Here is a 26,388-nt window from a genome sequence, read left to right as displayed (position 1 = left end):
GTTGTCTCAGGCAGGCCTCAGCCCATGGTGATCAGATCCCTGGTTGCCCCCAGACCAGCCATCCCACACGACAAACTGTGGGCTTCTGATTAGCGTACATCCCTGGGAGAGGTGCCACTGCCTGTCCTGACTGTTATAGCCCAGGCGGGGAGCGGGGCGCAGGTGCCCCATCACCTTTGTTCCTGCGTCCTGCAGAGCTGAGCACCCACTGAGTGCACAGCTATGCCTTGCAGGGTGGCCACCTCACCCATGTGGCTCCGGAGGCAGAGCTAGGGTGCCTGGGAGCCTCAGGGGAGACTGGTTTGGGTCCTACCCATGGAAGAACTTTGACTAGGAATGGCTGACAAGATACAGAATTTCAAATAAATAATGAAAAACTTTTTAATATAAATATGTCCCAAATATTGTTGCCTACTTGAAGTTCAAATTGACTGGATGTCCTGTATTTCTGTTTGCTAAATCTGGCAATCCCAGCTTTGAGATACTCCCAGGCTACCCCACAAGGGGCCTGGCTCCCCTGGGGGATATGGAGTCAGTGCCCCAAAGCACTAGTTACCAAGATCTTAGAAACTTCAGCTAGAAATTACATTTCCCAGACCTCCTTGTGGCTAGATGTGGTCATTTGAGTAGGTTCTGGTTAAGTGATGATATGTAAAAGGTAAGACCTTTCTAAGTTATGCCTGAAAAGGAAAAGACAGGCATTTCTCTTACCCTTTCCCACTTCCTGCCTGCTGGGTTGCAGATGAGATGGCAGGAACTGCAGCAGCTATAACTGAACTCAGAACAGCAGCCCTAGCAGGGCTGGCCCACTCCAGAAAAAAAAATCAAATAAAAAATTTGAACTTGTTTAAGCCACTGTATTGTTGGGTTTACTTGTTCTAGTAGCTTAGCCTGTACCCCAACTAATACTCTTCCCACCCAAATCCCAGCCCCCATGAAGAAGGAAGTTAGTCTTATTCACTGTTATACCAGTGTGCGCCACCAGTGGGATCTCATCAAAAGTTTGTTGAATGAATGGATGAATGAATGAATGAATGAATGACCTAGATGACTTCTAAAGGTATATTAACAGTTGATTACTCGATAATACAATCATTAGGCTTCTGGCCAAGATAGAGGCATAGGTAGATATACTTTGCATCCTTGCACAACCAAAAGAAGAAAAACAACAAACTCAAAAGCAAGAAACAACCAGAAATGCCAGAAACCGGAGCTGTATGGAAGTCTAACAACCAAGGAGTTAAAGAAGAAACGTTCAATCAGACCGGTAGGAGCGGAGATGGGCAGCGGGGGTGAAAAGGACTCCAGGTGAGGCGGCAGTTGGCGGACCAGGCAGGCAAGTGGGGTGGCAGATGGGGGAGCAGCAGACCCCACATTTGTGCATCAATAAACCAAGAGGAACAACAGGGGAATGAGACCTGCGCAACCCAGGGTTCCAGCTCGGGGGAAATAAAGCCTCAAAATCTCTGACTGCAAACACCTGTGGGGGTTGAGGCAGCAGTGGGAGAAACTCCCAGCCTCACAGAAGAGTTCTTTGGAGAGACCCACAGGGTCCTAGAAGGTACACAAGCCCACCCACCTAGGAATCAGCACCAGAAGGGCCCAAGTTCCTGGTGGGTAGCAGAGGAAGTGACTGAAAGCCAGCTGAGAGCTGAGTAATTGGCATTATTCTCTCTCGGGCCCCACATACAGCCCCAAAATGCAGCATTTGGGGTTGCCCCTGCCCTGATGAATACCTAAGGCTCCACCTCTTACTATGTAACAGGCGAACCAAGACATAAAAATATGGCCCAAATGAAAGAACAAATCAAAGCTCCAGAAAAAATATAACTAAGCCATGAAGAGATAGCCAACATATTAGATATAGAGTTTAAAATACTGGTAATCAGGATGTTCACAGAAATGGTTGAGTATGGTTGCAAAATAGAGGAAAAAGTGAAGGCTATGAAAATTGAAATGAAGAAAAATGTACAGAGAACCAACAGTGAAGGGAAGGAAACTGGAATTCAAATCAATGGTTTGGAGCAGAAGGAAGAAATAAACATCCAACCAGAACAGAATGAAGAAACAAGAATTTTAAAAAATGAGGAGAGGCTTACGAACCTCCAGGACAACTTTAAATGTTCCAACATCCGAATCATAGGGGTGCCAGAAGGAGAAGAAGAAGAGCAAGAAATTGAAAACTTACTCGAAAAAATAATGAAGGAGAACTTCCCCAATCTGGCAAAGGAAATAGACTTCCAGGAAGCTCAGAGAGTCCCAAAGAAGTTGGACCCAAGGAAGCACACACCAAGGCACATCATAATTACATTACCCAAGATTAAAGATAAGGAAAGAATCTTAAAAGCAGCAAGAGAAAAGAAGACTATTACCTCCAAAGGAGTTCCCATAACACTATCAGCTGATTTCTCAAAAGAAACCTTGCAGGCAAGAAGGGGCTGGAAAGAAGTATTTGAAGTCATGAAAGGCAAGGACCTACACCCAAGGTTACTCCATCCGGCAGAGCTATCATTTAGAATGGAAGGGCAGATAAAGTACTTCCCAAATAAGGTCAAGTTAAAGGAATTCATCATCACCAAGCCCTTATTATATGAAATGTTAAAGGGACTGATTTAAGAAAAAGGAGAAGATTGAAAATACGAACAGTAAAATGACAATAAACTCACAACTATCAACAACCAAACCTAAAAAAACAAAAACAAACTAAGCAAACACTAGAACAGGAACAAAATCACAGAAATAGAGATCACATGGAGGGTTAGCAACAGGGAGGGGGAGGGGAGGAGAATGGGGGAAAAGGTACAGGGAATAAGAAGCATAAATGGCAAGTAAAAAATAGGGGGAGGTTAAGAATAGTATAGGAAATGGAGAAGCCAAGGAACTTATATGTAGGACACATGGACATGAACTAAGGTGGGGGAATGCTGGTGGAAGGGGGGTGCAGGGCAGAGGGAATAAAGGGGAGAAAAAAATGGGACAACCGTGATAGTATAATCAATAAAATATATAAAAATAGAGACTTCCAGCCAAGACGGACGCGTAGATGAAAACACTATGCCTCCTCGCACAACCAAGTTTAAAGACAACAAAATTTTAGTAACAAAAACACAACCAACCACAGAAAATTGAACTATACGGAAGTCCGACAACAACGAACCTTTCAGCCAGACCAATGAGAAGAGCAGAGCCAGCGGCAGAGCAGGGTTGGGCAGGAAAGATCCACGTGACTGACCAAGGCGCGCAGGCAGCTGTGGGCGGATCCCAGGTGTGGGGTAGCAACAGGCAGGCCCAGTGAGGGCACATGGCGGCAGGCTGACCGTGGTCACACATTCGTGCACAGATAAACCAGGCAAAGGAGTGAGCAGTGAGACAGACCACACAGGCCCCAGTGGCAGGAAGCAGCAGAGGGGACCACCATTGCTCCCTCTCTGACCCCACACCCACATACAGAGTCACAACCCAGCTACCTGGGTGGCCCCACCCTGGTGAACATCTAGGGCTCTGCCCCTCATATGTAACAGGTGTGAACAGACCAAAACATTATGGCTCAAGAAGAACTCAAAGCCCTAGAGCCAGTAACTCTAAGCAACAAAAAAAATAGCCAGCCTATCAGATGCACAGTTCAAAACACTGGTTATCAGGATGCTCACAGAACTGGTTGATTTTAGTCACAAATTAGAGGAACAAATGAAGGCTAAACTAATTGAAATGAAGGGAAATGCACAGGAAACCAATAGTTATGGAAAGGAAACTGGGACTCAAATCAAGGGAGTGGATCAGAAGGAAGGAAAAAATGACCAAACAGAAAAGGATGAAGAAACAAGAATTCAAAAAAATGAGGAGAGGCTTAGGAACCTTCAGGGCATCTTTAAACGTTCCAACATCCAAATTATAGGGGTACCAGAAGGGGAAGAGGAAGAGCAACAAGTGGAAAACTTATCTGAACACATAATAAGGGAGAACTTCCCCAATCTGGCAAAGGAAATAGACTCCCAGGAAGTCCAGGAAGCTCAGAGAGTCCCAAAGAAGTTGGACCCAAGAAGGAACACACCAAGGCACATCATCATTACATTAGCCAAGATTAAAATGAAGGAGAGAATTCAAGAAGCAGCAAGAGATAAGGGGACAGTCACCTACAAAGGAGTTCCCATCAGACTGTCAGCAGATTTCTCAAAAGAGACTTTACAGGCAAGAAGGGGCTGGAAAGAGGTATTCCAAGTCATGAAAACCAAAGACCTACAACCAAGATTGCTCTATCCAGCAAAGTTTTCATTTAGAATGGAAGGACAGATATAGTGCTTCTCAGATAAGGTCAAATTCAAGGAGTTTATCATCACCAAGCCCTTATTATATGAAATGTTAAAGGGACTTATCTAAGAAAAAGAAGATAAAAAAGATGAACAGTGAAAGGACAGCAAACTCACAGTTATTAACAACCACACCTAGAACAAAAGCAAATTAAGAGGACAGCTAGATCAGGAGTGAATCATAGAAATGAAGATCACATGGAGGGTTAGCAACAGGGGTGGGAGGAGGGGAAGGGGGGAGAAGGTACAGAAAATAAGTAGCATAAATGGTAGGTAGAAAATAGATGGGGGGGAGGGCAAGAATAGCATGGGAAATATAGAATCTAAAGAACTTGAGACATGTGGACATAAACTAAGGGGGGGTAATGGTGTGGGAGTGGTGTGCAGGGTGGAGGGGAATGAAGGGGGGAAACAGGACAACTGTAGTGGCATAATCAATAAAATATATTTTTAAAATAATACAGTCATTAGCATTTAATGAAAACTCACTAAATTATTTTATATAGTGGGTGAGACAAAAGTGTGTTTACAGTTGTTTGTATGGAGAATATAATAATTCATAAATAAGAACACAAGAACAAGCTCTGTGTTTTCCATACTCACAACCGTGAGCCTACTTTTCCCCACCCTGTATATACAGAAACTCTCTGGTCCTATCCTGTGGGGAGGGTCCCCACCCTATGAACTGGGAATCATCCACGTCCCCATTTTACAAATGAGAACACTGAGGCCACCTGCCCTGGTGCAGAGAGCAGACATGTGGGAGAGCCAGCCTGCAGTCTGACTTGGGGGCCCTACCGCTTGACTTTGTCCTGATTCCTACGAGAGAAAAAAGTGAGCAAATGGGGAAGCGAAGGGGAAATGCTAACATCAGTCATAGTTATTTACTTATTCATTCAACAAATGCATTGCCAGGTAGGTGCCAGGCACTGTCCCAGAACCTGGGAGTTGAGCAATGCACAAGATGAACAAAAAGCCGTGCCTACGGCGCTTATAGTCCACTTGGAGAGACAGACAATAAACAAGGTAAATAAGTCAAGTATACAGCGTTACTGCAGGATTCCATTTATGTGAAGTTCAAGAACAGGCAAAACTAATCTATGGTGATAGAAAGCAGAACAGCGGTTGCCTTTGGAGGGAGGATTGGCTGCAATGGGCCCAGGGGGCTTTCTGGGGAGATGAAAATGTTTATCTAGATTAAGGAGGTGGTAACATGGGTGTACACATTTGTCAAAAGTTATCAAAGTACATGTGTAAGATCTGTACACTTTACTGTACATAAATTAAATCTCACTAAATAAGTAAAATACAAGAAGGCCGCAGCTCTGGGCAACTGGTGATCGGCAGCTTCATCATGACAATGCATCCACTCACGCATCACAGCCCGTGCAGGGTTTTAGCAAAACATCAAATCACCTGGGTGACTCAGTCCCTGTACAGCCCAGATTTGGCACTCTGCAACTTCTGGCTTTTCCTAAAACTAAAATCACCTTTGAAACGGAAGAGATTTCAGACAATTGTCAATGAGATTCAGGAAAATACAACAGGGTAGCTGATGGTGATTGGGAGAACTGTGTGCGGTCCCAAGCTGCCTACTTTGAAAGGGACCGAGGCATCATTGTCCTCTGTACAACGTTTCTTGTATCTTGTGTCTCCTACAATAAATGTCTATTTTTCATATTACATGGCTGCGTACCTTCTGCGCAGACCCTGTATCTATGAATGGAAAATATACACAGTGTCAGATGGCTCTAAATGCTGAGGATAAAATGAAGGAAACTGGGACTGGGAGACTGGGATTTTATACAGGGTGTCCGTGGAAGGGAGGGAAGGAGGGAGGAAGGGAAAGAAGGAGAGGAGGATGGGGAGGAAGGGGAAATGGGTGAAGAGATAAATGGAGCGAGTGAAAGCCATGCTTTGTCCAGAAAGGGACGTTCAACAACGGGAGTTCACCGAGAGCTTCGGAGCCTTGGGCAGGAAGGCCCCTCCCACGTGGAGGCGGGGCAGAGGCAGTTTCTACTTGAGAGCAACTGAGGAATGGGCTTCTGACGGGAGTGGTGTGAGGACAAACCCTGTGTTCCAGGGCCTAGGAGACAGAAGTCCTGGAACACACAGATCCACATGGCTGCTGTGGTAGTTAGAGAACAGGAGATGGCCACTCCGCCAAGCCCAATGTCCCTGGGAGTGCAGCCCTCCCCAGACCCCACCCTCCCCCACTAGAGTGAATGGCATTGGGACCATCGGAAATCCATGTGGACAAAGTGAACCTTAAACCCTCCCTCACCCCACACCCAGTCATTCCAGACCGACTGCGTGCAGTGGAACACATGGAGTGTTCCACCTCCATGGGGAAGGTGGAATAATAAAACCGTCACAGCAAAATGGGAGGACATCTTTGTGACCTCGAGGGAGGCAACAGTTTCTTCACCAAGTCACAAAGAGTGCCAACCAGCCAAGAAAGCAGCTACAATAAGACTGTATCATCACGGAGAAGTTTAGTCACCAGATGTCCCCACGGAGACGGTGAAACAGCAGCAGAGAGGTGGGAGATACCTGAGTGCGTTTGACAAAGGACTCGTTCAGAACATTAAAAAAATCTGTTTTCTGCAAATAGAGAAACCCACAAAAAAATGCTCAAGAGACATGAACAGGCATTCCACAAACAAAATAGCTAATGGCTAAGAAACGTTTTTATTTATTTTATTTTTATAACACATTTTTTATTGATTATGCCATTACATTTGTTCTATTCCCCCCTCCATTCCCCTCCACCCTGCACACGCCTCCCCCACCGCTCCCCCCCTTTAGTTCATGAACACGTGTTTCAAGTTCTTTAGATTCTGTATTTCCCCTACTGTTCTTACCCTCCCCCTATCTATTTTCTACCTACCATCTATGCTACTTATTTTCTGTACCTTTCCCCCCCCTTCTCCTTCTCCCACTCCCCTGTTGCTAATCCTCCATGTGATCTTCATTTCTATGGTTCACTACTGATCTAGCTGTCCTCTTAGTTTGCTTTTGTTTTAGGTGTGGTTGTTAATAACTGTGAGTTTGCTGTCCTTTCACTGTTCAACTTTTTTATCTTCTTTTTCTTAGGTGAGTCCCTTTAACATTTCACATAATAAGGGCTTGGTGATGATGAACTCCTTGAATTTGACCTTATCTGAGGAGCACTTTCTCTGTCCTTCCATTCTAAATGAAAGCTTTGCTGGATAGAGCAATCTTGGTTGTAGGTCTTTGGTTTTCATGACTTGGAATACCTCTTTCCAGCCCCTTCTTGCCTGTAAGGTCTCTTTTGAGAAATCTGCTGACAGTCTGATGGGAACTCCTTTGTAGGTGACTGTCCCCTTATCTCTTGCTGCTTCTCGAATTCTCTCCTTCATTTTAATATTGGCTAATGTAATGATGATGTGCCTTGGTGTGTTCGTCCTTGGGTTCAACTTCTTTGGGACTCTCTGAGCTTCCTGGACTTCCTGGAAGTCTATTTCCTTTGCCAGATTGGGGAAGTTCTCCTTTATTATTTGTTCAGATAAGTTTTCCACTTGTTGCTCTTCCTCTTTCCCTTCTGGTACCCCTATAATCCGAATGTTGGAACGTTTAAAGATGTCCTGGAGGTTCCTAAGCCTCTCCTCATTTTTTTGAATTCTTGTTTCTTCATTCTTTTCTGTTTGGTCATTTTTTCCTTCCTTCTGGTCTACTCCCTTGATTTGAGTTCCAGTCTCCTTTCCATTACTATTGGTTTCCTGTGCATTACCATTCATTTCAATTAGTTTAGCTTTCATATGTTTCTCTAATATGTGACTAAAATCAACCAGTTCTGTGAGTATCCTGATAACCAGTGTTTTGAACTGTGCATCTGAAAGTTTGGCTATTTCTTCTTCACTTAGATTTATCGGCTCTGGGGCTCTGAGTTGTTCTTGAGCCATTTTTGGTCTGTTCGCGCCGTTAAGTATGAGGAGCAGAGCCACCCAGGTCGCTGGTTTGTGACACTGTATGTGGGGACGGGGTCAGAGAGGGAGCAATGGTGGTCCTCTCTGCTAGCCCAGTCCATCCCACCACTCACCCTGGCCTGTTTATCCGAGCAGAATTGTGCAAGCCTGCTACCCTGCGCCGTACAGTCTTAATGCTTGCCTCTTCAGTGGTTTATCTGCATGCAAATGCGCGACCTACCACAGACAGCCAGCCGTGCCTCTTCCCTGTGTCCGCCCGTAGCTAGCCCGCACCTGTGATCTGCGCCTTCGGCTGCTTGTGCACCACCTGGTCGGGGATATTTTTGGTTAACCCGCTCCACTGCTGGCTTCACCCCTCTTACCAGTTTAGCTGAGCATTTCGTTGTTTTTGGACTCCGTATTGTTGATTTTCTGTGTGGTTTGGTTGTGTTTATTATTGTTAAAAATTTATTGTTCTTAGATTTGGTTGTGCGCAGACGCAAGGTGTTTCCACCGACACCTCCATCTTGGCGGAAGTCCAGAAACATTTTTAAAAGGTGTTTGATTTCATTCATCACGAGGGAAATGTGAATTAAAACTTCCCCCCAGAACAGCGGGGTTGGGGAAAGATACTGGGTGTCGTGGAGGGTGGAGACCAAGTGGCGCGGTCTCACGCTCTGCTGTTAGGAACGTCTGCTGGCACAGCCATTGTGGGAAACTGGCCGTGTCCATCCGGCTGAACAGAGGGCTTCCCCATGACCCAGCTGTTCCACCCACTCCTAGGTACACACCCAGCGTGAGTGCTTATGGTCCCCAATAGCCATTCGCTAGAACACCCATGGTGGTGCCATCATAGGAACCCCACACAGTCAAATGACGCTCACCAGTGGAACAGATAAATAAACCAAGGTGCACTCATGCAACAAGGCAAAACACCACAATGCAATAAGAATGAATGAATGAGTGAGTGAATGAATGAATGAGGCACAACTACCTGCAATAGCAGCTCAAGTAGGATGTCAAGTAAGAAGCAACCAGACACTGTGGGCACGTACTAGACCCATTCCACTCACAGGAATGTGGGGTCCTGGGGGTGGGGAGTGGCAGGGGCAGGAGAGGGGCTCCCGGGAGCTGCTGGTATTCTCTGTGTCTTGGTCTGGGTGCTGTCCACACTAGAGCCTTGACCTTGGTGAAAAATTCCCAGTTATCTGCTCACAATTTGTGCTCTTTTCTGTATTTATGTCATGCTGCAATACAAAGTTGTTGTTGTTGTTTTTTTAATTCAAGGTCAACATTTGGCCACTTAGAGCCAGGACTCAGCTTGCTGGTTCCTTAGCACCATGAAGTGACACCTACTTGCCCAAAATGCTCCTGGTAGCTGAGCTTTTAGTATCTGGCTTTCTTGGTTGTTGGGGGTATGTTTTTCTGAGATGACTTTTTCCTTTTTTCTGTGATTTGTGTGAGAGAGACAGAGAGACTGAGAGATGGAGGGCTCCATTGGACATGACCTAGTGACATGGGTTCAGCAGGAAGATGTGGACACTTCTGGCCAGGGAAAGGTAAATGGGGTCCTCATTCCACATTCCCCACACTCAGGAGATCCCAAACCTAATGTTTGCCCCCCGTGTTGCTCTCTCCTCTATACTTAGAGCCCCCCTCAGTACCTGCCCTATACAGGTGCTCCAAATGGATGAGTGCATATAAAAATAAGTGATCGAATAAAACGAAGGCATTGCAGCACCTCCGATGTTGTTACATACCCGCAGTGATGGGGAACTCATCCCCTTTGGATAGAGCCTGGCTATCTGGAGAGCTCCAGCTGTCAGAGGCTGCCCTTGAATGGAACCCCTACCCTCTTCTCCACCCTCCTTCTCTCACTTCCCCCACCCCCCCATCCAGAAATAGCCCCCCCAGGAGCCTAGGGCCCAGCCACCCTCCTATGCACATACCACTCATCAGAGCCCAAGAAAAGGGAGACTTGCCCAGGCCTGTGAGTGGGAGAAGGAAAGCAGAAGTGGTTCTCAGACCACCCTGTGCCTTCATTCACTCACCCCTGTGCTCATTCTGTCGGCAGACACCCCCTCTGGGCTCCCATTCCAGACCAGACCCTGGGTGAGGCATTAAGAACAGAGATGAATAAGAAACCACTTGTCCCCTCAAGGGACTCCGGGGTCAGCAGGGGTCAGGCTGACAGGTACAGACATCTGTGCAATGCCTGGATCACACGGGGAGCTAAGTGGCTGATTGAAGGGACCTGGAGATGACAGTCACAGGGGAGGGAGATTCATAAACAAATGATCCAGTCCAGCAGATGTGCTTGCTGGGGCCGGCGGTGATGACGATAATGCTGATAACAACGGTGGAGCTCTTAATCATGTGCACTTATGACCTCAACTCATCTGCACGCTAGAGCTACTATCACCTTCCATTGGACAGGGGGCGGGGGCGGGGAGAGGCTAAATTACTTTGCCCAGGACACACACCACTAAGGAGTGAGAAAAATGAGACTCAACCCCTTAGTAGTTTGAACTAGAGCCGTGATGCCTTCCTAAGAGTGGAGGGGGACAGAGGCACAAAAAAAAAAAAAAAAAAGATGCCTGCAGTAATCTGGGTGGTGTCTAAGGAAGGCTTCCTGGAGGAGGTGGCCCTCCACACTCTGGAGCAACCTGGCCAGGAAACCAACCCCCTGTCTATAATAAACAACCCAGGAAGCCAGCCCAGTGGCCATCTCTAGTGACGCTCTAAGAAGCCAAACAATAACTTTATATCCGTCAGCCCCCAGTGCCAGGACTTGATTAATAACTGACAACTTCCCTAATTTTTACCCCCCCCTTTCAACTTAGAACCAACCAGAGAAAACCAATTCCACACACCTGACCAACCCCACAGGGCGCCCCGCTTCTAGTTAGTCTACCTGCTGCTCCCCCGGGCCAACACCTCCGTTTGGGGCACACCCAAAGCCTTCCCTTTCTCCACTCTGACCTTTTCCACTTCTCTGCCTGCCTTTGAGTCTCTGCCAAAACGCAGTGACAGTGGCCGCCTCCCTGCTCCAGCCGACTCTGTCTGAACGGACTTTGCTCTTCTCATCTGTGTGGTCTGGCTTCTTGCCACGGTGCACAGCGCACGGGAGGAAAGAGGGCAACGCAAACACTGCGCAGAGCTGAGACCTAGCTGGCCCTGAGGAATGGGAGATAACGAGAGAGAGGAGGGTGACAGCAGCAAGTCAAGAAAACTCCTGTTCGGCTGACGAAACCCACTTCAAGGGGTCTCCTCTATACACAGAATAGGGAACATTTCTGGGAGCCAAGGGGACCGAGTGCACCTGCTCAGTGCCCATCGGGAGCCCAGAGCAGCTTGCTTCACTAGGGGAGGGGGGGTGAGCATCCCCGTTACCCAGATGGGGAACCCAAAGCCAAAGACTCCCTCTCTGCGCCTGCCCTCTCTGGGCCACTCCGAGCCCCCGCCTGGCCCTGCACTCCCAACCCTGGTGCCCTGCCCCCAGCGTGTCAGCAACATCTCTCCGCATTAGCTGCCCTCGCTGGCTGTGCTGGCCGGCACGGCCTGGCGGAGCTCTGATTCGATCAAGGCTGTAGACAGAATCGCCCTGCTGCCACCGTTCACACTGCCCGAGGCCCAGGATGCTCAGATTCATTCACAGGATGTCACAGACACTGTTCTGCTGTGTTTGCCATTGTCCCCAGCCAGGTGTGAGGTTTGCTAGGACCCTGGACACAAGGCCTCAGCATCTGGACCCAGGGGCTCCCCCCACTAGCTCCCCTCTCCCCCACATTTACACGAACCTCCCACAGGTTAGGAAGATGGACTGCAAGTGACACTTACTAGGACAGAAGAGGGACCTGGGGCAGGACCCTAAGTCAGATGTCTGAATCTGGGATGGGCAGTAAGGCAAGAGAGACAGACGCTGGTCTGGGAAGCCCACCTGGGTTGGAGTCCCGGCTCCATCCCAAAGGAACATTAAGTTACACACCATGCCCTCTGCCCCCTCCAAATCCCTCCTCTTTTCGTCTTTGTTTTAAGTGTGGTCTGGCCACATGCCATGTGACTGGGACGCTCCAGTAAACAAGACATGGTTCCTGCCTTCGGGTCGTCAAAGTTCTCCAGGCCTCAGTTTCCTCATCTGCAGAGTGGGGCACCAACACCTCCCTGGACCACTTCACAGGGCGACTGCGAGGCTCCCGGGAAGTGGTTCATGTGGCCACGATGGGGGAGCTGTGGGAAGAAGGCCCAACACGGAGAGGTCTGGGCTCACATTAAAGAAAGCCACCAGTTAGCCAAGGGACTTCGGGCTAAAAAACTGCCCCTCCCAACCCCCCCAGCCGAACCTGTCTGCTCAGCTGCAAAATGGAGGAGCGCAAATAGCCAAAAAGGGGGCTTTTTGGCAGGCCCCTGCTATGTGCCAAGTACTGTTCTAAGCACTTTACAGGTAAAAATTAACTTAAACCCCATGGCCTCTATTTTATAGATGAAGAAAGCTGAAAGATGTCAAATGACTCAAGGTCACGCAGTAGGAGGTGCTCAAAGGCACCCAGTAGGAGGTACTGGAGCCGGGCACAAAGCCAAGCCTTCTGGCTCCGGAGCCTGCTCCCTTTATGCCTCACACCCTGCAGCCTCTCTCACCACCAGGCAGGGCCAGGTCCCTGAGCAGCCTGGCCCAAATGAGCAGGTCCCACTGCACCGGCCACAAGGTTCACGGACAGCAAAAGCATCCGCAGGGCTCCCTTGGAGTCCTCAGCAAGCAGGCCTGGTTTCTTGCACACATTCCTTCGTGTTTGGCTTGGGTTTTGACAATCAGATGGAGAGTTCTCCCAGGGTAAGTGCTCTGCCCCGCCCATGAGACAGTGTCCCCAGGACAGGTGCTACGTCTCTTGCATCAGGCTGGGAGCTCTCCCAAACAGGTGCTATGTTTCCTCATCGTTCGGGGAGTTTCCGGGGTGAGGATAGGAGGGGAGCACTTGGTTCTCACCAGTTTTGCACCTGCCTATCTGTCCTTCATCTTTCTAATTCCCATCTAAGGGCCAGCCATTTCTAGAGACATCTGGTCTACCTCCTCAGGGGGCCACACCTGTTAGATGACCTTCTCCAGCCACCTTAGAGAAATGAAATATCCTTTCCTAAACCACAGCCAACTTGGCTGAATGGGAGAAGCCTAGAGCTGGATGCATTGGCTGCTAAAGTGCTAAGAGTTCATTTAATTAGCCAGGGTGTGTGAAGCTGGACCTCTGCCCCGCCTGCAGCCACAGCCCAGCAGGCTTCCGGCAGGACTTTCCACACCTCTGCCAGAATTGCCCAGCTCCCAGTGAAACTTCAGCTTCCCCTTCCAACCTCGTGTGTGGCCCTCAAGGTTTCCACTTACACAAAAGCTAAGGAAGAATGAGCAAGCCCAACTCCATCAGGACAGTGGGGGCTACTCGGCAAATGGCAGCGGGGTGCAGCTTTATGTCCAGGATTTCGGACCCCTGGCCACCAGTTCTGTCTTTGCATCCGCTGGTCCCTCTGCCTGGGATACACTTCCCTCAGATCTCTGCTTGGATCCCTCCTTCTCGTCCTTCTGGTCTCAGCTCACTGTCACCTCCCGTGATCACATCATCTCCAGCACAGGCCCACCCCCACCCCAGAAGCTTCCATCACCTTCCCTGCTTTATTTTCCAAGTGCACCTGTCACCAGCTGGCATTGCCTCGTCTACCTGCTTTCCATCGGACTCTGCATGTAGACTGTTGGCTCCGTGAAGGCCCCGCATGGCTGCCTGCACATGCCAACCTAGTTGTAGCCGTATGTCAGCACCCGACACGGAGCTGCTCCAACAGATCTTTGTGGGATGAATGAATGAAGGTTCATGAAGCCTGGTGGTGGGACTTGGACCTATGCTGGGGTTGTGGCAGGAGGGACACCAAGGGGAGCCAGCACTGTGGGCTGTGCCCTTTCCACAGCCCAGCTGTGGCTGCGGCCACCTCCTATTAGGTCCCAATTAACAGAGAGGCCTTTCAGCCATCACCCTCCGTTAGTCACTCAGATTTTAGCCATGAAGTCTGGCCAGTGGCCAAGAAGTTGGTCTCCAGAGAGACCTGCGGGGAAGGAGCTTGGGAGGTCACAGGAGCGTGACTGTCCACGCCCCGGTGGAAAGGCTGGAGGCAGTGTGGGCAAAGGGCACAGGAGCTCGGGCCCAGGCGGGGTCCCCTGGGCTGCTGCCTCTGCTGCCTGCCACAGGGCCAGGAGCTCGCCCTACCTCCCCATTCTTCACCCTATTTCTGGCTCTGCCACCACCGTCCTGTGTGGCCTGGGGCTGGTCCCCTGCGTCCTTGGGGCCTACTTCCCAGCTGCAAAGTGGGAGGACTGGACATCTTAGAGGCTCTGCTGGCTGAGCGATTCTGAGCTGCACCTGGCTGTGATTCTCACCTTCTGTGAGTGTTGAAGAGTCTCTGAGATGCCCCCGCCTTGTCTCCAACCCCCTGGCCCAGCCCCCACACTGCAGCACAGTTGAAATCGCTCTCTGCTGCCTCATCTCACACCACCAACCCACCCCGCCCCTTCTGCCCCACCCACACCACCCCCTGCCTCTGCCGTGTCCCCTCCACCTGGAGTGCCCTCCCTTCTTCCTCTGGAGGCCACCTCTTCATCCTCCACCCTCAGCTGGTCTGTCCTGCTTCCCCAACTCCCCTCAGCTTTCCGCCTGCACCCCAGACCCAGACACATTCCCTCCCCTCCAGGCTCTCTCAGGGCTCTGTGTCACCATCCCCATAACCCTCTGCCACGCTGTCCTCAGCGGCCATCTGGAGCGCATGAGTCATTAAATTACTCACCTCCGTGTCACCAGTGCCTGGCAAAGGGCATGGCAAAGAGGATGACAATAACGATGATGATAAACACTGATTTGTGGAATACCTACTATGTGCCAAGCACTGTGCTATATTCTTTATGATAATATTTCATTCAGCCCTCACAATAACTCCATAAAGGAGATTCCTTCACTATCCTCACAGCCCAAAGGAGGCAATGGGAGGCTCAGAGAAGTTAAACTTACCCAAGGTCACACAGCAAGTAGATCGCAGAACCAGGATTTAACCTTCCAAAGCCTAGCCCCAGGGCATGGTCCCCTTTTGAGAATGTTATGCACTCCTATGATTGATTGCCCATGCCCTAAAACAGCCAGTTGCTGCCGAAGAGGTCATGCGAACATTGAATTCGGGGAGGGGAGCGTGATGAAAACTCCCATAAGGCAGTTGGTGATGGGCCACCCTATTTGATACAGGAATTCTACTTCTAGGGATCTGTTTTACGGGACTGATGTGGTACGTGGACCATGATTTATGCAGAGGGATGTTCGTCATAGTGTTTATAACAGGGAAGCAGAGAGTAGTCAAAATAAGTATAATGAAGGGTTATGCCTTCACCACGAACGATGTTATAGAGAGGTGGCAGTAACCCAGGCAGCGAGGGCTCACGTTGAATGTTGGGTGAAAAACAATCAGGCCCTGGCTGGTGTGGCTCAGTGGGTTGAGCGCTGGCCTGTGAACCAAAGCGTCACCAGTTCAATTCCCAGTCAGGGCACATGCCTGTGTTGCTAGTCAGGTCCCCAGTGGGAGGTGCACAAGAGGCAACCACACATTGATGTTTCTCTCCCTCTCTTTCTCCTTCCCTTCCTCTCTCTCTAAAAATAAATAAATAAAATCTTTTTTAAAAAATCAGGATTCAGTGTAGCAAATAAGTACATGAGAAAAAGGCTCAACACCCCAGTCATTAGGGAAATGCAAATTATGCCTATTAGAACAGCTAAAGTAGAAAATAGCAACAACACCAAATGCTGGTGAAGACACGGAAAAGCTGGAGCTCCCATTATACTGCAGTGGGAGGTGAAACGGTGGAGCGACTCTGGGAAACGGTTTGGCAGCCCTTTCAAACCTGAACACACACTTTCTGCACAACCCAGAAATTACGCTCCTGGGCGTTTATCCCAGAGACATAGAAATCGACGTCCGCACAAAAGCCTGTCCACAGAGGTCCCTCCCTCAGCAGCGTTATGTATAAGAGCCAGGAGTGGGAAACAACCAAAATGTGCTTCAATGGGCTCCAAACGGCGGCCCCTCCCCACCAGAGAACGGTGCTCAGAGATGAGTAGGCATGAACGCATTCCTACCACTGATAATGCAACAGCGTGGGTGAGTCTCTAGAAATTTATGCTGTTGTGTTTTTTTCTTTAAAACCATACATTAAGGTCACGTCCTTATGATTCACAGCATTCTTGAGATGACAGAATTATAGAGGTGGCGCACAGACTCGTGGTCGGCAGGGGTTAGGGCTGGTGGGTTCGAGGGAGACGGGTGCAGGGCGGGTCTTCATGAGCTGTGCCTTCATTGTGGGTTACACAGATCTACACACGTGACAAAGGGCAGAGACTAGACAACACCTCGTGCCTGTGTCAGTGTCCTGCTTTTGATCTTGAACTGTAGTTGTATAAGATGTAACCACAGGGGCGAACTAGGTGAAGGGTCCACAGCACTCTGTACTGTTTCTGCAACTTCCTGTGAACTTATAATTACTTCAAAATTAAAAGTACTTTCTTAAAACCAAGCAAGGTTCAAAGGAATATACAGCATGGCCCTCATCACGAAATAATAGTTGCGGGAATAATAGGAAGGGTTGTGGGTGATGTCACGGAACAACTACCTGGTGAACTTGTTGAGCTCCGACCCCGTCCTCTGTGGAAGGTGTTTTCAAACATCATCTTATTCCCGAGATCCTCTCATAACGTCGAAAGGGTTGATTATCCCCATCTTGCAGGAGAGGAAACTGAGTCTCAGGGAACTCGGGTGCCTGTCCCAGAGGCAGGGCGGAGATGCGAACCCAGCACATCTGGCCCCCACTTCGGAAGTGTGTGCCGCTTTGCTTTCTTCTCTACGTGTCCATTTTCTCTGAAAGCCTGTCTTACTGCACTAATCAGAAGAAAAAATAAGCAAACACTAGAAAGTGTCCCTTGGTGGTTTGCCTGTTTGTGCTGGAGCCGTGACACTGTAGACTCTAATTTCTGTCTCCAGGACACTCTGTCCTGGCCCCCACTGCCCGCACACTGGGACCCGCCCCAGGGCACTCTGGCCTGCGTCCCCCCCACAACTCCCCATTCCCTCATTGTGGACAGTGGGGTCTGCGGGCAGAGTCTCAGGCCTGCTCCACACCAGCTAGGCTAAGACGGTAACCTGGGAGCCTCAGTTTGCTCATCTGCAAAATGGGTGTTGATACCACGTAGGACTTGCCAGGGGTTTTAGGACATCAAATGGAATAAGACCGTATGTTCCACCAGTACTTAATACGCAAGAGCAGCCGGTCACTTGTTTGCAGAGTGGATTGCAAATTGAAGGACGGCCTCAGATCCTGGCTGGGACACAGCGGGTGAAAATAACTAAGCAAACAACCTCCCGGGTTGTTACCATCTTCACTGTTTCTGTCCCGATGGCCACAGCCTTGCGCAGCCGGATGGGCGCGGTGCCCTGAGAACTGAGCAGACCTGGGCTGAATGGCCATCCTCAGGGGATCGAGGGGAAGGCGCCACAGCCCACAAGCTCAGAAGACCCCAAAAGACCCTGCTTCACCCATTGGTTTTCCACACCGAGAATCGATTTTCAAGGGTGTTTCCCAGAAGTGGTCTGGCCTCTCTGGGGCTGTTATTCATCCACCCAACCCTGGCCGCCAGGCTGCCTCCTGGCCAAACCCTCTCCTCCCGCCCAGCCTCCTGCATTTAGGACTTCCATCAAAACTGAGATGGGTGGGGGGGGCATGATGCTGGTTCCCGTAAATATCCCCGCCCTCCGCGGTTCTGCATGCCAGCACCCTGCCCGTCCTCCCCATATCCCGGCCTTCCGCAGCTGAGGCCCTTGGCAAGGCTGGGCCTGGAACGCCACACTGGGACCGGGGCAGCCTTTCCCAGGCTGGGGCTTAGAGGACAGCGGTCCAGGCCAAGTGGCCAGGGCTGGCGGGGAGAGACACTTCCTGCCCCCGAGGTGGGGGGGCAGGGTGAGACTGCGGCCAGCTTCCCATGCCCACCCCAGCTCACAGATGTTGCAGGGAGTGTCAGGGGAGTGCGGGGATTAGGGCGGGGAGGAGGGAGAACTGCCCAGGGAAGGTGGGGGAGGAGCCCTGGACAGGTCACGGGGAGCCACAGAGAGGCATGGGACAGAGGATGTAGGCTGTGTCACTGCCCTGCCGTGGGCCCCCACGTCCCTCTTGGGCCCTGCTCCTCCTCCCCTGTGTGCAAGCCGATGTAGGAGATGGCTCCCTTCACAGCACTCACTGAGCACCTACTGTGTGCTGGGTCACGGGCTGGGCCTCTCCTCCCTGCACACGGAGCTGACATCTGGGTGGAGTGAAAGGCCCCAGGGGGCAGGTGTGGATGACAGGAGGCAGGAGCTCCCTGGGGTCCTAGATGAGTAGGAACTGGCTGGTGCCCCAGGGGAGGGGCAGCACGAGGGCCAGGGACTGGTCTTTCTCCACCAACACCAACAACGCCAACACTACCACGAGCACCAGTCCCAGCAATAACTACCACACTCACAGCCCTCGTCCCCACCCCAGCATGACCGATAAAAACATTGACACCACACCACCACCACCAATAACAGCCTCAGCACCGACACCAACTACTTCCACATCGCCAATGTCAAGAACAACTGGGCGGCCATTGAAGGTGAAGACGGGATAAGGTCTGCACTTTGATAAGTTCCTACCCAGAACCCAAATGGATACGGCAGACAAAAGGGGCTCTGCCGGGCCTGGGGCTGCGGTCCCTCAGCCCCCCTCCCATTCACAGAGACGTCTCAGAGGGACCCCAAGGCTTTGAGAGATGCAGTTTGGGAAGCACTGGCCTGGATGACCTCTAAGGGCCCACCCAGCCTGGCATTCTAGGCTCTGTGAGGATTTGGGGAGATCCTGAAGTGGGACCCCAGCCCCCACTAGCACCCACACACAGACTCTGACGGAGCCCCCCACCCCACCCCACCCCAGGGAAGCAGCCCACCATCCCTTGTGCCCACAACCCCCACCAACAGTTGCGAGAAGGGCGAGGTGGAGAAGTGAGGGTCGGTGGCTTCACCTCTGGGGGCTCCTCGAAGGTCAGGCCAGTTGTCGCCTCCTAGTAAAGTTCTCTCCCAGCCCTTAGACACAGCTGACCCCCCCAACCCTGTGCCTCCAGAGCTCTGAGTGCCGCTCCCACACACTCGCTGATCATCTCGCCAGTCTGCGCCCTCTCTGAGAAAAGGGGTGGCATCTGTTTGTGCTTCATTCTCATTCATTCCTTCACTCAATTAACAGGTGCTGGGAATAGTGTGAGGTTAGACAAGCTCCCTGCTCTGAAGGGTCACACAGTGTAAAATAGTGTTACATTCATCACAGTACATCAGGGATCCACCCAGGGACTGACACCGAGGGTCCCCAATAAGTCTGCTGAGTAAGTAAGTTAGAGAATGAAGGAAGGTGGACAGGAAAGGGGGGGCCTTGGTGGGGCAGGCTCTGTGAGCCCTGCCTTTCCCCATCTCCCACCTCCTCGGTATTGTCCCCTCTTCTCTGTCTGGCCTTGCCAGACACCCCGACCCCCTCTCTAACCCAGCTGAACTCTGGGCAAATGCTGTTCCAGTCCCGGCTGGAGTTTTTCAAAAGAAAAACAAAGAGAGCCAGATGCCGGAGCGCACAGGGCACAGACTCCTTGAGGAATGTCTGGCTGGAACAGCTGAAGCGTCATTGGCCATGGCATCGTTTCAGCCCGGCGGGGCCAGGTGCTGGGCTTGGAAAACAACAGCATCCCCCAAACTGCCACCACCACCACACCACCAACACCAGTGACAATGTCAGTACCAACACCACCATCCTCACCAACACCACCATCACCTCCACCACCCACAGGGACATCACCATTCTCAATAACGATGAAAAGAACATCAACACCAACACCAATCACTTTAACGTTACCTAAGGCAACAATACCACCAGTGACCACAATAATTACAGCCCTACCCCAACCCCAACATCACCAGTAGAGACATGAACACCACCACCATCGATAACAACCTCAACGTCAATGTCAGTGAGTTGCAGGGAACTCACTGCCGATACCAACAGTACTTTCTCTCTCTCACAACACTGCCACCAATACCATCAACTCTGCCAGCACCAACTCTAACACCAACACCACGAGCACCACCACCGACAGCTCGCCACCAATTACACCAACACTACCATCTCCAACACTGCAGCACCAGCCCCAGCCGGCAGCAGTCACCCCGACCTCAGCCACCACTACATCAGCCCCTTACCACTCACTTCTACGCTAACAGAGAAACCTGCATCAAAGCACCACCCCCGACCTACATCCACTGCCGGCAGCGGTGGCCATGTGCCAGGGACAGGACACGCGTGCTCTCAGGCAAGGCCTAGCCCAGCTCTATGCTGTACCTAATATTATCGCACCTCTCCCTACCTATGGGAACGCAGGCTCGGAAAGGTTGGCCCCACCCAGTGTGTTAGACAGAACCAAAGGGCTGGGTCTCGACTCCAGCCCAGGGCTCTTCCCATTGCGTCCCTGCCTGTCTCCTTGGCCTGGAAATCCTCGCTAAGCTGCTCCTGGTGCCTGTGAGGTGGGCCTGAAATCTCTCCCTGGCACTTCCTGGCTGGTCTCTCCATATCTCAGGGTCTTTCCTTCCTCGCCTGTCGTAATGGGACTGTAATTATTATGAGATCCCCGAGTGGTGGGCAGACTCCTGAGATGGGGTACGTAAATCATCAGGCGGGGCACCCAGCACTCAGAAGGCATGGCTGGGTGACAGCTGTCACAGTTGGGAGGACTGGCAGGGGAAAAAGGATGTTCCACTGTGCAGATCGGGACCCAAAGTCTTCACACACTGTTGGTAACAACGATCACAATCATAACAACTAGAGCAGGCTGCAGCCTTGCGGCACTGCCAGGCAGTGTCCCGGTGCTCAGGAATGGTAAGTGATTAACCGGCGCAGGCAGCCAGTCTCGGCCAGCGCCCTTAATCACTGGTCTAGATCTCCTCCAGGAAGACAATTAGCATCTAGTGAGCACCTACTATGTGCTGGTGCTTCTCACAGATTATCTCTAATCATTGCAACCTTGTACACAGATAATACTGATCCTGAGATGAACTTGAACTTGGGCTCCCCAGTTTGGCCGGGCCCAAAGTGAGGTTCTTGCTGTACCACAGGGACCCCAGCCAGGGCAGGTCTATGTCAGAGGCTGTCAGGCACAGAGGGTGGCAGATTCCAGGCCTGCCTTCCTGGCTTCCAGGGCTATGAAGGCTCCAAGTTGCCCCCGCCTCAATGCTGTTCCAACCCCAGGGGAGCTTGGAGGCCAGGCCGGTTAGGTTTTTGGCATCCCCAAACGCAGCTGCCCAACCATAAGGGTTTTGTCTTTCCAGGCTGAATGAAGAATCCTGCCCCCCTCCCAAGTTCTCGTTCCCAGAGAAAGGCCTTGGCAGGACCCCTGATCCCCCCTCCCTCCTCGGGACGGATGGCTTCCAGCTGCCTGCCCCCCAGCCTGGGAACATTCCTCGGGGCTCTGCACAGCCCACCATCTCTGAAACCTGAGTGGCCCCTCCAGAACCCCAGCCCCCTTCCTCCGCCCCACCCAGGGCTACCTCCGGCACATTCTCTTCAACACTCCCCTCTTCTTTCCCCTACCAGCCCCCCGTTAGCATAACCACAGGGTCATTTCAATCTGGAAGGGGCTGAGCACAGAGGAAATTCTGTCCCCAGTCACCTAGCACGTGCCTGGCCCTATGCCAGGCACCTTACAGATGGGCAGTCAGTGCTGCCAACTACCTGGTGAGCTGATGCGTTACAAACGGGGAGACTGAGGCCCAGAGAGGCCAGGTGCTTGGTGGGCAGCCCAGCGGGGTAGGAGCTTAGGCTGGTCTAAGGTCCTCCACACCCAGCCTGTCCAACTCTCTCATTATAAAGGTAGAAAAGCAGGCCCACTGGGGAGGGGGCTTGCCAGGGGGACACTGCCGGGAGGGGCAGGGCTGGGCGTGAGCAGGAGTGTCTGATGCTCCAGCACGTTCTCTGTCCACTCCCCACCTTGCCGCCTACAATTTGGGTGCACGTCTGGCCTCCCCTGGGTTGCATCCGGCACCCCCATCTCTGCCTCACTGTCCACTTTCCACCCCTCCTCACCCTGGTCGCAGAGAGGTTCGTTGTAGAATGCAATCTGCACACGCCCCTCTCCTGCTTTGGAACCCCTCATGGCTCCCAACGCCCGTGGGATTAGTTCAAGTGCACAGCTGTCTCTGTGACAGAGACCCTGCCTACATCCCCGGCTGAAACAGCCCCACTCCCTGTCTCACTCCCTACGCAGAGCTCCTCAAACACACCTGCCCGCTGGGCCTCTGAGCCTTCGCAGATGTTATTCCTTGAGCTGGAAGTGTCCCCTCGGCGCCTGCACTCCACACAGCCCTGTAATTCCCGGTCACCTTGTCTGCCTCCCTACCAGGCCAGGGCTGGCTCCCTTCCCCGCTGAGGACTCTCCAGGACTTGCCACGTCTTCTGGGAGGAAGACAGTGTAGCCCAGCAGCTGGAAAGCCCAGGCCTCAGGCAGACCCTCACTCTAATCACGGCCTCGTTACCTGGGCAATGTCATGTGGTGCTCAGAGTCTGCAATGGTGACACAGGGGCCCCCATGACCTCCCCAGCCACATCCCCTGACGAGGGACTAGAAGAACCAGCTTAGGGAGAGTGAGGGCAACAGGTGCCGCCCAGCCCCCAGCAGGGCCTTTCCCACACGGGCCGCCAGCTGGGGAAGATGGATGGGCCCTTCCCAGCCGAGGAGCGGGCAGCTCACATCACGGAGGGCTTCGCAGCCCTGGCCGCAAAGGCCATAAACCGTTCCGGAGCCAGACACGGGACTCAGGCCACTTTTTCAAGTCGTGGGAGGCTGAGGGGGTATTTTTGTTTTATTTTGTTGGGATTTTTTTTTTTGGAAGAAAAAAAGAAAAAGAGAGAGAGGAGGAAAGACCTGCTGCGTTGTCCCCTCTCTGTGTGCCTGTCCCCAGTGTGGCCAGGAGAGACCAGCCAGCCCGCCGAGGTGGCTTCCTGCTCGGGTTCCACTTGTGACCTGGTCTGTCTCACCGGGCTCTGGTGACCCAGGGCGGGGCCACAGCTCTCCAGCCTCATCTGCCAAATAGATCGATAGGCCACAGACCTTTAAGACAGACCCCTCCCAGCTCCACTTCCTACAAACCTGGCTTTACAACGGGCAGAGGCAGGGTTCCTATGGAATCAAGAGCCTCTCCCCGACTCAGTGTGCGGTTGGCACTTAATATTAAATAAATGCAGTACTCCCGCTCTCCAGGACTCACTTTTTCCTGCTGAGATATGGGTACAAATGTTCTTTCAGTCGTGGAAGCTGGGACTGCTGAGCCATGGCCATGCACCAGGCTCAATGCCAGACACAGATGGGGTGTGGAGGGGAGATTACCAGCCTGCCCCACGGTCACCCAGCAAGTGAGCAGCCCGAGCTGGGATTTGAACCCGCGCACCTCAGGCCCCACACTGTGCTGTCTCCTCCCAAGGCCTCCCAACAGGAAGCACTAGAACAACGCCAAAAGCGCTGGGCAAAACACAAACCAACACAAAACAAAAATGCAGGTTCTGGGCAAAGGCTCGGGCACAGCAGGAGGGGCCCATTCCCCCAGGCCCTGCTTCCGCACAGAACTTGCACTTGGCCTTCATGATGCCGAGGCTTCAGTGTAAACCCTGGGGTCTGACAGGCACAGACCCACCCCAGGCCTCCCCCCTCCTCCTCCCTTTGTGGCCTTTGTTCATTGCTTCAAAATGAGAGTAATGTGGGGGGGGCACCCCCACCCCATCAGACGATTAGCCCTGTGAGGCCAGAGCGGGTTGCTGCTTTCCTGAGCCCCACAGCATGCTCAGAGGGCCTGTCATCGATCATTCATTTACTCATTTATTGAGGACCTACTATGTGCCAGACACTGCGCGGGCCCTGGAGACACAGCAGTGTCTCCTGAGATAACGCAGAGCTTGCCACCTAGTGGAAGAGACAGGCACAGGTAAAGTCACTGGGGACAGGGCTGTGTGCCAGGGAAAGCGAGCCGTCTGCTGTGAATGAGGGGACAGACGTCAAGTGCCAGGGAGGGGAGAAGAGAGAACATCTCTTTTAACAAGATGACGTTTAAACCGAGACCTGAAGCATAAGGAGGAGCCAGCCTGGCTTACTGTTCCCTGGGAAGAAAGGGAAATTTGGCCCCACTCCCTCAACTTACAGATGGGGAAACTGAGGCCCCAAAAGCTCACACAGGCAGTCAGCAGCAGAGCCGGGACTAGGTACCAGACACTCGGTCCTGCCCCAGGGTGTGGACTCTTGTCCTCCTCCGGAGCCCAGGGAGGGGGCGGGGGAAGACCTCCAAGCCTGCGGCACAGCCTGGTGAGTGGGCAGGAGGAGGCGACTGGAGCTGGGCGGGGGGCTCCAGCTGGGCTCCACCTGTCGGGCAGGCACAGAGCCCCTGACCATGCCAGCCCCGGGCTCCCCAAGGCCCACCTGCCCACCCCACGGACCGGGCTTCAGAAAACTGATTTTCTAACAGCCGTCCATCAGGCTGGCACGTCCAGCTGTTGGTGGAACTCCTGAGTCCCCAGAGCCCCATCCACCGGAGGAAGCCGCCCCTGGAGCTCCCCCTCCTCGAAATGACCCCTGTGGCTCCAGGGCCGGTGACTGGAGACTCCAGGACGCACCTCCCCTGCAGGTCTCCCCCGCCCCACCCAGCAGCGCTGAAAGGGCCTTCAGCCTTCACCTCCTAGTACAGCCCCTCCCCCAAGGTGCCTCTCCAGCCTCACAGCCTAGGGCTGCTTGCATAGCCCTCAGGGACGGGGTGCTCAGCCCTCAGTGGTCCCACCGAGTGGGAAATCCTGGGAGTGGTCACTGTTCGCTTTATACTTGAAGACAGGTGACGAAGTTGGCTCCAAGGCCACCTACAGCCCCAGACCGCCTCCATGGTGTCAGCCAGCTCCTCCACCCTGTGGCTTCTCCCAGGATGTCCTTGCCTCTCCTAGGATGTCCCCAAATGTTCGCTGCGAGGCGGCGCCTTGAGGCCAACGCGAAGCTTCTCTACCCCTCAGCCCAGGTCCCTGACCTCTGCTCCTGGGTGAGGCTGGACGTCACCTGTCCCCCTCAGTCCTGACAACAGTCCTGGCCCTGGGGTGTCCACGGATCTGTTTCCAACGACAGGAGAGAGGAAGGGGCAGGGAGGAGAGGTCGGCCCTGGACTTGGTGGCAGAAAACTGCGTCTCCAGCCTTCTAGAGCTATCTGCTGAGTCGCCTGGGGGAATGGACAGTCCTCTCTGGGCCTCAGTGGCCTCATCTGTGAAATGGAAATAACAAACTCCGAAGAGCGGTAACAGTCTCTTATTGTGTATAACCTGTTCTGGGGAGAGGGCTGTTAAAAGGCGGTGGGGCCCCCGAGGCCAAGAACCAAATTTCACCCACGCGGAAAACCGCAGGATGACCCCACATGGTAAGCAGGACATTCCCCAGGGAACCACTGGGGTTCCTGGGTTGGAGTTGAGGAGTCCAGCCCAGAGAGGGGGTTTAAGCAGCCAAGGGTCACCCAGCTGCAAATGACAGACCTTGAACCAGAACCCAGGTGCTCTGAGCATTGGGGCCAAACTACCTTCTCACCCACAGGCCTTCCTGCAGGTCCCTAGGAGCTGCAAGACCCCAGAACGCCCACCCTCTCCCCATACGTCCCTCCGTCATCCCTGAGGGACCGGGTTTGGCAGGGCCAGTACGACAGAGGAGCTGTGCCTTCAGCGGGTAGAATCTGGGTCACAAAGAGTTAAGGCTCGGCTTGGCGGGGCTCTGCCTTGATCCTCCTAAGCGGGCAGGACCCCAGGCGGAGTGGGGGCTTGGGTTTCATGCACCCCCACCCTGGCCTGGCTATAAAATACGATCGTGTCTCACTGCTGATTGATGGTCTAAGGGAAACCTTGGGGAGGTAGGCTGCGGTGAGATTCGATTTTCAAGGGCTCAGCCATTGATATTCTATCCAAGACCTTCTGGAACCTACCACGGGCCCATCTCCATGAGCCTGTAGGCTCTGGAAGAGGCTGGGTGGCGGGCAGG

The sequence above is a fragment of the Artibeus jamaicensis genome, unplaced genomic scaffold, assembly GCF_021234435.1.
Source record: "Artibeus jamaicensis isolate MK-2021 breed Jamaican fruit bat unplaced genomic scaffold, CSHL_Jam_final scaffold_847, whole genome shotgun sequence".
Taxonomy (NCBI): Eukaryota; Metazoa; Chordata; class Mammalia; order Chiroptera; family Phyllostomidae; genus Artibeus; species Artibeus jamaicensis.
Note: the sequence above shows the minus strand (reverse complement) of the source record.